Source organism: Phocoena phocoena, chromosome 11 (assembly GCF_963924675.1).
Source record: "Phocoena phocoena chromosome 11, mPhoPho1.1, whole genome shotgun sequence".
NCBI lineage: Eukaryota > Metazoa > Chordata > Mammalia > Artiodactyla > Phocoenidae > Phocoena > Phocoena phocoena.
In genome coordinates this window covers 62542904-62555791 of record NC_089229.1, presented here as the reverse complement: position 1 = coordinate 62555791, position 12888 = coordinate 62542904, and the positions used below count along the sequence as shown (strand labels likewise).

Here is a 12888-nt window from a genome sequence, read left to right as displayed (position 1 = left end):
CTAAAGACTGCCAGCCTCACTGTGGATGATCGTGTACTCTGTTCCTGGTTTCACCGAAATGGTAAAAAGATTGCAAAAGAGTTGAGCATTCACGTTAAAACGAGATTTGCATTTAAAAAGTTATGTCAGCTACAGTCCTGAGTAGAATGGCCTAGAGGAGGCAAGAGGGTGGATTATTTGGAGGATGTGGAGGGGCTGGGGCAGGTCCAGGCAGGAGCTGATGGTGGCCTGGACTCAAGAGGTGGCCACAGAGATAAGAGAGAATGCTGAAGAAATGGTGGGACTTTCCCAAACTTGCACAGAATTGAGGCAAGAACCCAGACTTCATAATCCAGAACTTTCACTCTTCTCTTGATACTTAAAAAAAAAAAAAAAAAAGTCTTCGGGAATTCCCTGGTGGTTCAGTGGTTAGGACTCCATGCTTTCACTGCCGAGGGCCCGAGGTCAATCCCTGGTCGGGGAACTAAGATCCTGCAAGCCGCGTTGATGGGCCGAAGAAAAAACAGTCTCGACGTCAGCCTCATAGAAAGTTGGAATGTATGAATATGTGTGATGCCAGTGAGTTATTTAAAACAAAGACTGCTTTTTAAAAAATATTATTATAAACATCTAAATCAGAATTTGCCTACATGAAAATGTGCTTTTGCTTATTGTATGTGCATCTTTGGGCAAATTCTCAGGAAAGAATTTGGAAAACAGGAGAGGGAATGATATTTTCACTATATGTATATCTTTTGTATCTTTGGATTTTGAACCATGGGTGAATGTAAGATAAAAGTAAGTAGTGGAAAAAAAAAAAAAAAAAAAAAGTAAGTAGTGGGTTTCCCTGGTGGCACAGTGGTTGAGAGTCCGCCTGCCGATGCACGGGACATGGGTTCGTGCCCCAGTCCGGGAAGATCTCACATGCTGCGGAGCAGCTGGTCCCGTGAGCCATGGCCGCTGAGCCTGCGCATCCGGAGCCTGTGCTCCGCAACGGGAGAGGCCACAACAGTGAGAGGCCCGCGTACCGCAAAAAAAATAAAATAAAATAAAAATAAGTAGCAAGGCTTCCATGGTGGCGCAGTGGTTAAGAATCCGCCTGCCAATGCAAGGGACACAGGTTCGAGCCCTGGTCTGGGAAGATCCCACATGACACAGAGCAGCTAAGCCCATGTGCCACAACTGCTGAGCCTGCACTCTAGAGCCCGTGAGCCACAACTACTGAGCCCGCATGCCACAACTACTGAAGCCCGGGCGCCTAGAGCCCATACTCCACAACAAGAGAAGCCACCACAGTGAGAAGCCTGTGTACTGTAATGAAGAGTAGCCCCTGCTCACCACAACTAGAGAAAAGCCTGTGTGCAACAACAAAGACCCAATGCAGCCATAAATAAATAAGTAGATAGATAGATAAATAAATAAAAAGTAAGTAGTATACATTAGGTAAAACTGAAGCCTGTCTGCTCTGAGGTTTTTCTCTTCCAGATGCAGACACTTTGTTTTCACACGTGTGCACCTTCACTCCAATCTTCACTCCAGTTGGAAGTATATGTAAAGCCAGCTCGCTTCTAGATAAAATAGGAGCTTGGCACAAAGTCAGGGGCCCCTTCTCTCTTCTCGTACCCTTTTCCTGTCCTCATACTAATGTATTTGTTTAGCATGTACAGCGTGATGGTTTAATATATGTATTCCCTTGTCCTTTTAGATTCTGTGGATGTTCTCTTATTGACTCTGCACACCCTTTAGACCTCTTGTTTCACCCTTCACTTGCTTATATAGATCTTATTAAAATATTTACATGATGACTAATTAAAGTTGCTTTTTACACCTTCTTATGACTTGGTAGGTCACCCCTCTCACCTCTTCCCTCTCCCACAAAGACCATCAGAACCTTGGCAGGTAGCTAGGGATTCCCTGGGATTTGGGGCAGCAGTGGGAGAGGGGGTGCCTGACCTAGGGTAGTGCTGACTCCCTGCTTACAGCTTGCAGTTCAGCTCTGCTCCCTAGATCCCAGTGCCCCTGGTACCAGCTCTCCCCTCTTCATCCTTTCTTTAAAAAATTAATTAATTAATTTTGGCTGCATTGGGTCTTCGTTGTTGCATGCAGGCTATCTCTAGTTGCAGTCAGCAGGGGCTACTCTTCGTTGCAGTGCGTGAGTTTCTCTTGCGGTGGCTTCTCTTGTTGCGGAGCACGGGCTCTAAGCATGTGGGCTTCAGTAGTTATGGCACGTGGGCTCAGTAGTTGTGGCACACAGGCTTAGTTGCTCTGTGGTATGTGGGATATTCCGAGACCAGGGCTCGAACCCATGTCCCCTGCATTGGCAGGCGGATTCTTAACCACTGCACCACCAGGGAAGTCTCTCTTCATCCTTGATGTGAAGGCAAAAGTGACTCCAGGCTCTCCACCAATTCTTCCTGGTCCCTCCCACCAGGCCCTTTGTTCCTTATGTCCCCATGTTTCTCTTCCTCTGCATCTTGGCACCTTTCTTCTGTTCAACAGTTTTCTGTAAATTTTTTTTCTTTTTTTTTTCATTTTTTAAAAAAATAATTTGATTTCAGTTCCAAAAAATGAATGCATGAAGAAAGGAAGGAAGGAAGAAAAAGAAAGAAGGAAAGAGAAAGAAAGGAAGGAAGGAGGAAAGGAGGAAGGAAAATTATTTACTTTTTGCCCTCCCTCCCCTTCTTTTGGATACCTGCCCTATTAGAGGTTATGGAGGTATCTTCGATGAGGAGGGAATATTTTTCATGGGACAGTTTGTTAGGTTGTGTCCAAAATAAGACTAACATCTTATTTTAAGTAGCAGAGGTGCATAGAAGTGATTTATGCCAGATTGTGATCACCTAGGAAGTTGCCAATACTGTAGTACTAGTTAAGCCCTAGTCTCTCTATTTTCAGGTTTTCTTCCTCTCCGTAGTGTCTCCTGTACTCTGAGATCTTATGTGGAAGCAACAACTCTAAAAATACTTTGACCGTTTCCAGTTCATTTTCAAAAGCTAGAAATCCACATAAACCTTGCCTGCCACTCGTGCTTCTCTATTCTGCTCTTCCCACCGGTTCTCTTAAGTTTTCCAATTACTTGCCACATACTGCAAGCATTCTGCCTGCATTTCTGTTTTGAGGTCCATCAGAGAGTAGAGGGACAAGCTGTATTATACTTTAAACTCTGTCCTAGTTGTGTTTGAAAACAAGGTATAGGAAAGAAATTTTGAAGGAAATTATCTCTTGGGACCATTGGCTTTTATAAAAATGTAATCTGTAGGCTTAGAATTTATTTTGGTAGCTACAGAGTACTGATGAATGAAAGCAAAGCTAGACTTATATGTTGTTACCCTGATCCACCCCTCCCCCAAGAAAACCAACCTTGAAATAACACATTGGTGAAACAGCTTTAGAAATTGTTTTGTTAGTATTTCTACTGTATTGTGCTTACACAAGATATTCAGAGTTCCGAATGGATGTACAGTAGTTATTTCCTTACTAGTCACTTCACTGAAGATCAGGAGGACCTTTTTCAGGGAATGCTATCTGAATGAGATACCTTTCTGTCCCTCTACTGTGTGGGGAACAGGCACCTTTAACAAGACCATGATAGCTAGAATTCCATCTTAATCCAGCTGCTGGGTTATATGTGTATGGCCGCTGCTGTCCATCTGGGTGTTGTGCCTGTTTCTAGAGAACGTTTTAAGTGTAGAGGGTGGAGTGGGGACTGGTGAAGTCAAGTGATGTATAAGGGAAAATCTCTTAACGTTCAGAATTTGTATTATTTGTATTAAAGGTGAGGACCTTTAAAGTCATTTGATTTAATGAAGTGATTGGAAGTGTCTTATTGATTTAAAATTGTGATAATCCTGCTGGTTGCCTTAAAATGACAAGTAATCGCTGTAGTGCGCTATTTTCCATGACGTAAGGTAAAACTGATGGGTTATAGAGTGCGGTTTTCTCTAGGGTGATAAGAAACATTGTTTCTGAAAACATAAGAGACTGAGCTGAGACTTGGAATGATGAGAGGGAAGCATTTTATGAGAAAGTCTAGGGAAGGTGTGTTTCAGGCACAGGAAGTGATTGGTGCAGGGATCCTCAGAATCGATGTATTTGAGGAACTGCAAAGGGTGTGAGGTTGGTGAATTAGAAGAGTGGTGATGGGATCCGTAGATACGGGTGAACAGGGGCCAGATACTATAGGCTCTTTTGGGCCAGAGGAGGATTCTTCATGTTACCTAAATTTTAAACAATTGAGTGAATTAGGACCTCCAGGAAGAAAAATTAGAAGAGGTTAAGAGGAGAAACGTGAATATAACAGTGCAAATATGTGCTAATCAGGAGCTAATTATTTTCTAAGATTCTCATGCTGCTCTTTTTTCTCTCTTTGTTCTTCCTTGCAACTGTTGAAAGCAAGGTGGTGGAGTAGATAGGCAGAGTAACATTTACAGCATGGTTTCCTTCTCTCTTTAAAGATGGCATTTGTCACCCCACTGGAGGAATGATTGAGGTTCACGGTTGTGGCCCAAGGAGTGACTCATTGGGTTAATTGTTACAGCACCTGCTACTAGAGGATCATTATTGTGATCATTATTTCCAGTGAAAGCACTTCTTTTAAAACAGGAATTTAGACTTTAATATAAAAGTATAGCTTGATCAAGTTTTGATGTTATAAAATTTTAGCTTGTTTATGGACCAGAACTCACATAGGAAATTCCTTTTACAAGTTAGGTATGCCATCTTTTCAAATAGTAGGAACTAAATCATTTGTCTCATTTCTCCATGAAGGCCAAGAAGCTGAGGGCTAAATTTAATGACCAGTTGTTGAACCTGAAGCTATTCTAAGATTTTATTATATTGATTTTTTTTTCTTTCTGTGTATCCATCTGGTGTGTTATTTTAAATCTTTTCTTCTTTTTTTTTTCTTTCTCTCTTTAGCAGGCAACTAAATTTCAGTCTGAGCTAAACCTGAGTTTTACACTTCTCCTACAACCTTTCTCAACCTTTCTACTCTTGCTGGAATTAAAACCCATACACTAAATAGAACTTATGTATAGCTCTAGACTTAATGTCCTGGTATAAGACCAGAGCGAGTTTAGTCTTCTAGAAAGATCAAACATGTTGACTTTATGTTAAACTCAAAGCAGCAGCTCATTAAATATATGTCCCAGTTTTACAAATGATTCCACCCATTTTGCATATGAAAAAGAGCCAGTCAGAAATTAGTGAATCACCTAAGGTCACAGATGGAGATGATGTGAAGGCTACCGCTTTGTTTCAAGTATGAGATGCTGGAACATGAGCAACCTTCTCTGCCACCTTATTAATTAATATTAGAGCACAGAAGCAAATGTCATCCTAAGCTTGAATCTGAACCATGATATCTTTTGCTCTTTTCCCTTTGATCTGATTCTCACACCTGTAAAGATAGTGTTTACCTCAAGGGATTTTGTGAGAATTAATTTAGGTTTAATTTTTAAGTGATGAGGCCTCTAAATGAAAAAACCTCCTTTTTTTTTTTTTAAAAAAAACCTCCTTTTTTATTTGGCTGATGTTTAGACCAATTTTAGAACTTAGTAGAGTTTTCTTTAATTATATGAAGTAAACTCAGTGTATGTTAACGTGAAGCTTGGTACATATATTACCTCGTCACATGTATTACCTCGTGATACAGATTAAGATTCATATACTCAATCATTATAAGGCTTTATGGTAAGTGCGAAGCAGTTTAGCGATTGGATTATTGATCTAAGAACTCAACATTAATTGTCAAATAGGAAAAGGACATTAGAAATATTAAAATAATGTATTTAAAAAGTTGAGCCCAGCTCAGATGTAACATAGGTGTTTATAGTTTGATATGTGATAAAGTGTTTTGTCTATCTTGGTCTTATATCAACTTAGGTATTTTGCTGTTTTTATTTGCCTGACTGGTTTTTAGATTATCTGGTTTATTTTAACAATGGTAAAATAACTTAATGGTGTCAGCCCTGGGTGTCTTAAAGGGTTTGTCTTTCAGAATTGGTGACCCACCTTTCAGCTTTTTTGGGGGAAGGGGGAGCCGCACTGCGCGGCTTGCAGGATCTTAGTTCCCTGACCAGGTATCAAACCCGGCCCTGGCAGTGAAAATGCCAAGTCCTAACCACTGAACCTCCAGGAAATTCCCCCACCTTTCAGCTTTTAGCTGTCATTCAATTCTTTTAGTTTACTTTGACATTTTTCTCTTATTGAGAGGGAGGAGCTCTACTTTGAATAACTTGATATGTTAAAAAAATTATTTTATTAGTACCATTAAGTTACACTGGCCGCATAAATTATCACAGAGCTTGGGTTCAAGGTCTAAAAGGATTAACACTTTGGCAGCTGTTGGGTCTAATGAGACTAAAACCATGCCGACTCTGGAAACGCAGGTTAGCAAGCTAGTGGTGCACACAGCTAGTAGGTTTCCTGTCCCTTTGTGTACTGGTAAATATATTTAGAACTGGAGAGTGAACTGGTAAGTTTTTTTTTTTTTAATGTTATTTATTTATTTTTGGCCGTGTTAGGTCTTTGTTGCTATGTGCGCGCTTTCTCTAATTGTGGCGGGTGGGGGCTACTCTTCGTTGCAGTGCGTGGGCTCCTCATTGAGGTGGCTTCCCTTGTTGTGGAGCACGGGCTCTAGGTGCGTGGGCTTTAGTAGTTGTGGCATGTGGGCTCAGTAGTTGTGGCATGTGGGCTCAGTAGTTGTGGCTCATGGGCTCTAGAGTGTAGGCTCAGTAGTTGTGGCGCACAGGCTTCATTGCTCCGCGGCATGTGGGATCTTCCCAGACCAGGTTTCGAACCTGTTTCCCCTGCATTGGCAGGTGGATTCTTAACCACTGTGCCACCAGGGAAGTTCCGACTGGTAAGGTTTTATTAACAGGAAGCTTCAAGTGAACCAAGATTATACTTAATGTGGCCATTGAGGAGAATACTACATCCATGTCTCTCAAGTATAGTTTTTTCTTTCTTTGTGACAATTAAATGTATTAACCAAAAGTCTGTGTATTGATTTACATTATAAAATAAGCCATTTATTCACAAAAGAAAAATCTCCAGATGGACTAAAGTAAAACTGAGAAAAGAAATAAGTGGCTCTGGCACATGGCCTCCTGGGAATGTATTGAAGGGCTCCTCCCTTCTCCCCCTTTACTCTCAACCTTCCTTCTTCCACCCTTAAGGTGGGATTTCTTTGTGCCTTTGTGATCTCATAACTCCAGGTCAACTTCTCGAACATGGTTTTTTTCCTTCTGTGTTTTTTAGGCATTTACAGTGTTCCGTAAAGCTGAATAATTCTATAGCACATTGCCAGTAGGTGCTGCCATCTTATACACAGTATTCCAGCCTGATAGCTCCATGGCTTTAAGCCTTTGGTTCATGTAAGAAGAATCTAATGTCATTTATCAATGCTTTATATAACTTAGTATATAAAAGAAGACCTTTGGCAGGGATAGAGTTTGTTTTAGAAATATAAAAGAATCATAAGTAGAAATGAAAAAGGGAGAAATTGGGAGAGGGTCTTAAAGACAAAGTTTTGACCATATGAGTTGGATTGTGTCTGTTTTGCATGGTGGTAAAACAGGTTAACAAAAGCCATATATGTATAGATAGTTGAGGATGATCATTACTATGCATAGCCAGTCTGGGGCTAATTGAATCTTAGAGCTTTGACTGTGTCCAAGACCAGGAGACTTTCAGAGTGTTGACCTGGTTTGGATGATCCTGAAAAACACAGTTTCCAGTTGGCACTAAAGTACACTGAAGATTCACTACCTAAGGAGTTCAGTAACCCAAGGTATTTAGATAAATATGATTTGCATGTTTTAAAAATAGCTATGACTTGTCTCAGTTTTATTTCTTTGAAACTTGGTTATTTTTACTTTTTATGCTAGAATAGGTAATATTTGCTTTAAATATAGTCAGATATTTATACAAGATCAGTAAAAATTTCCACTAACTTCTTTTAAAAATTATCTAAGCTAGTTTTTTCCTTATATATTTAAAAACTCACATATTTCTCCAGTCTTTGTGAATCCTTCTATTAATTTGCCCTTTAGGCAAACTAGCATATACACACAGAGAGGTACTCTGTATGGAGGGGCTCCACTATACAAAGTTTTCGGCACATTGTTTTTCACTTAATTACTCTCAGAGCACTTTCCATATCAACATACATCGATTTACTTCATTTTTTTTAAAGGCCTGCATAGGGCATATTGGAATGGGAAATCCATCATTTATTTGACAGCATAACTTATTAAATCACTATAAAAGTTATTTTAATTTAAGCACAGGTGGTTAAAAATCGGGCATCTAATTTTTAAAAAAATTTTTATTGGAGTATAGTGTATTTACAATGTTGTGTTAGTATCAGGTGTACAGCAAAGTGAATCAGTTATACATATACATATATCCACTCTTTTTGTTTTTAGATTCTTTTCCCATATAGGCCATTGAATAGAGTTCCCTGTGCTATACAGCAGGTTCTTATTAGTTATCTGTTTTATATATAGTGATGTGTATATGTCAGTACCAATCTCCCAATTTATCTCGCCCCACCAATCCCCTGGTAACCACAAGTTTGTTTTCTACATCTGTGACTCTACTTCTGTTTTGTAAATAAGTTTATTTGTACCTGGCATCTAATATTGAAATGTCTGGATTCTTTGTCAGCAGTATGGAATTTCATATAAATGAGTTTTTAATTTATCCATTCTCCTCAGAGTTTACAGACAGAAGCTCCCTCACTATTCTGCTTACTCTAGAGAGGGAAAAGGTTAAAAGTGAGAATGTTGGGCTTCCCTGGTGGCGCAGTGGTTGAGAGTCTGCCTGCTGATGCAGGGGACACGGGTTCGTGCCCCGGTCTGGGAAGATCCCACATGCCGCGGAGCAGCTGGGCCCGTGAGCCATGGCCGCTGAGCCTGCGCGTCCTGAGCCTGTGCTCCGCAACGGGAGAGGCCACAACAGTGAGAGGCCTGCGTACAGCAAAAAAAAAAAAAAGTGAGAATGTTATCTTAATATAACAATATTAGGTAGTGCTGTGGCCTCCTGTTTCTGGAGGAGTATGATTAATAAATGAGCATCTCTTCTTTGAGTCAGCGGGCAGCACTGGGATGCCTGATGACTGAGGGCATCTGAGAGGAGGGAGGTCAGAAGAACTCGCCCTGGAATCAGGGAGCAGGGCTCTCAGACCTCTCCTGCGCAGTCCTGGACTTTGTCAGAGTAGCATGAATGATGAATGCTGACTCCTGTTTAGCTGAAACAGTAGGATGCTTTAATAATATTTTAGAGCTTCTCTTTTATAGTTATCTTTTCAGTCTTCTTTGTGAATATAAAGTTATGTTATATTAAAGTGAATGGTCACATTTAAGGGAGAAGGTTACAAATGAACAGTAAGGTTCTTTGGATGGTTTTACTCATTGGTTTAGTTGTTTTCAGCCCTTCAGAGTTTTCTTTATCACATTTGGCAAGTATATTTTTCTACCTCCCACTGGCATGAAGTGAGCGCTCTTGCAGAACATGGTCACACTTAATTCTGTCAGGTTGGGTCCAAAGCAGCCATGTGACTGACTGATGTTAAGATGCAGAAATAACTTAAGTAATTTCTAAATATGAGTTTGGTTTATTTTCCTTTCTTTAATGCCATCAAGTTATCCACACCTACCTATCTCTGCATTAATGAGCAAAGGACGTTTTCTTTTTTCTTTAAAGGAGGGACAAACTGGGAATCCTGATGATTTACTGGGTAAATCACTTAAGGTAATGATAATGGTAGTGTCATGGGAACAGTGGATATAACTTGCAACACAAGTTGTACTCCTCTTGAACAGAATTTTGTTAAGTAGCCTTAATCCTGGCCTTAAACTCTTCAGGAGAATCTTAACACAAGTTCTTCTGTCATCCTGCCTCCCATCCCTCACACACATACCTTTCTTCTCCATGCCCATTCCCACCACACATCCTCCCCTTCTTAGAGACTTTTGGAACATATTATTTTACCTGGCTTTTCACCTGCTTCTTATTGCTCTAAAATGTATCCTTGTCCAGCTCCAGATTATCCGTGAATGCCACCACTTTACCTCTCTGGTCACCCATAAGTGGGTAATTCTACAAGGCATCCTGCTTTCCTTTTCTCCTTTGGCTACTGAGAATAAAAATACCTGCTTTTCCTTTTTTATCCTTTCCTTCAGATGCAGCTTTGATGATAATGATATGATCCTTTACTAACAACTTTCAAAAGGTTTTCAGATTTATTACTTTCCTTTGCTCACACATGCACACACACAAATTACTGTGAGGAAGGTAAGTTGGATATTTACATCCCTATTTTGCAGATGAGGACACTAACAGAAGGCTGGAAATGACTGGCTTAAAGTCACATAACTAGTTAAGAATAGAACCAGATCACTTCATTTTATTCCAGAACCAATGCTTTTTACACCATACTATACTGTCTACTTTGTATATTTTAAAAGTTTTTTCCTAAACAAAAATAGTTCCTTTTTGTGAGAGGAATTCTTTTTTTAACCCATGTTTATAGCAGCAGCATCATTATTATTTTTTAACATCTTTATTGGAGTATAATTGCTTTACAATGTTCTGTTAGTTTCTGCGGTATAACAAAGTGATTCAGCTATATGCATTCATATATCCCCATATCCCCTCCCTCTTGCGTCTCCCTCCCACCCTCCCTATCCCACCCCTCTAGGTGGTCACAAAGCACTGAGCTGATCTCCCTGTGCTATGCGGCTGCTTCCCACTAGCTAACTATTTTACATTTAGTAGTGTGTATATGTCAGTGCTACTCTCTCACGTCGTCCCAGCTAACCCTTCCCCATCCCCATGTCCTCAAATCCATTCTCTATGTCTGTGTCTTTATTCCTGTCCTGCTCCTAGGTTCATCAGAACCATTTTTTTTTAGGGTCCATATATGTGTGTTAGCATATGGTATTTGTTTTGCTCTTTCTGACTTACTTCACTCTGCAGGACAGACTCTAGGTCCATCCACCTCACTACAAATATCTCAATTTCGTTTCTTTTTAAAGCTGCATAATATTCCACTGTTTATATGTGCCACATCTTCTTTATCTATTCATCTGTCGATGAATACTTAGGTTGCTTCCATGTCCCGGCTATTGTAAATAGTGCTGCAGTGAACATTGTGACATGACTGTTTTTGAATAATGGTTTTCTCAGGGTATATGCCCAGTAGTGGGATTGCTGGGTCATATGGTAGTTCTATTTTTAGGGTTTTTTTTTTTTTTTTTTTTTTTGCGTTATGCGGGCCTCTCACTGTTGTGGCCTCTCCCGTTGCGGAGCACAGGCTCTGGATGCGCAGCCTCAGCAGCCATGGCTCACGGGCCCAGCCGCTCCGCGGCATGCGGGATCCTCCCGGACCGGGGCACGAACCCGTGTCCCCTGCATCGGCAGGCGGACTCTCAACCACTGCGCCACCAGGGAAGCCCTGTTTGTAGATTTTTTGATGATGGCCAATCTGACTACTGTGAGGTGATACCTCATTGTAGTTTTGACTTGCTTTTCTCTAATGATTAGTGATGTTGAGCATCCTTTCATGTGTTTGTTGGCAATCTGTATATCTTCTTTGGAGAAATGTCTATTTAGGTCTTCTGCCCATTTTTGGATTGGGTTGTTTTTTTGATATTGGGCTGCATGAGCTGCTTATAAATTTTGGAGATTAATCCTTTGTCAGTTGCTTCGTTTGCAAATACTTTCTCCCATTCTGAGGGTTGTCTTTTCATCTTGTTTATGGTTTCCTTTGCTGCGCAAAAGCTTTTCAGTTTCATTAGGTCCTATTTGTTTATTTTTATTTCCATTTCTCTAGGAGGTGGGTCAAAAAGGATCTTGCTGTGATTTATGTCATAGAGTGTTCTGCCTGTGCTTTCCTCTAAGAGTTTTATAGTGTCTGGCCTTCCATTTAGGTCTTTAATCCATTTTGAGTTTATTTTTGTGTATGCTGTTAGAGAGTGTTCTAATCTAATTCTTTTACACGTAGCTGTCCAGTTTTCCCAGCACCACTTATTGAAGAGGCTGTCTTTTCTCCATTGTATACTTTTGCCTTCTTTATCAAAGATAAGGTGACCATATGTGTGTGAGTTTATCTCTGGGCTTTCTATCCTGTTCCATTGATCTATATTTCTGTTTCTGTGCCAGTACCATACTGTCTTGATTACTGTAGCTTTGTAGTATAGTCTGAAGTCAGAGAGCCTGATTCCTCCAGCTCCATTTTTCTTTCTCAAGAATGCTTTGGCTATTCGGGGTCTTTTGTGTTTCCATACAAATTGTGAAATTTTTTTGTTCTAGTTCTGTGAAAAATGCCAGAGGTAGTTTGTTAGGGATTGCATTGAACCTGTAGATTGCTTTAAGTAGTATAGTCATTTTCACAATGTTGATTCTTGCAATCCAAGAACATGGTATATCTCTCCATCTGTTTGTATCATCTTTAATTTCTTTCATCAGTGTCTTATAGTTTTCTCCGTAAGGTCTTTTGCCTCCTTAGGTAGGTTTATTCCTAGGTATTTTATTCTTTTGGTTGCAGTGGTAAGTGGGAGTGTTTCCTTAATTTCTCTTTCAGGGTTTTCATCATTAGTGTATAGGAATGCAAGAGATTTCTGTACATTAATTTTGTATCCTGCAACTTTACCAAATTCATTGATTAGCTCTAGTAGTTTTCTGGTAGCATCTTTAGGATTCTCTATGTATAGTATCATGTCATCTGCAAACAGTGACAGTTTTACTTCTTCCTTTCTGATTTGGATTCCTTTTATTTCTTTTTCTTCTCTGATTGCTGTGACTAAAACTTCCAAAACTATGTTGAATAATAGTGGTGAGAGTGGGCGACCTTGTCTTGTTCCTCATCTTAGAGGAAATGCTTTCAGTTTTTCACCATTGAGA

At 40.1% G+C, this 12888-nt stretch overlaps 1 protein-coding gene across 1 annotated transcript in view; it reads left to right on the top strand.

The window, feature by feature from the left end:
• DIP2B (disco interacting protein 2 homolog B) overlaps nt 1-12888 on the top strand; it is a 239676-nt gene that overhangs the window by 81833 nt on the left and 144955 nt on the right. The window lies entirely within an intron of this gene.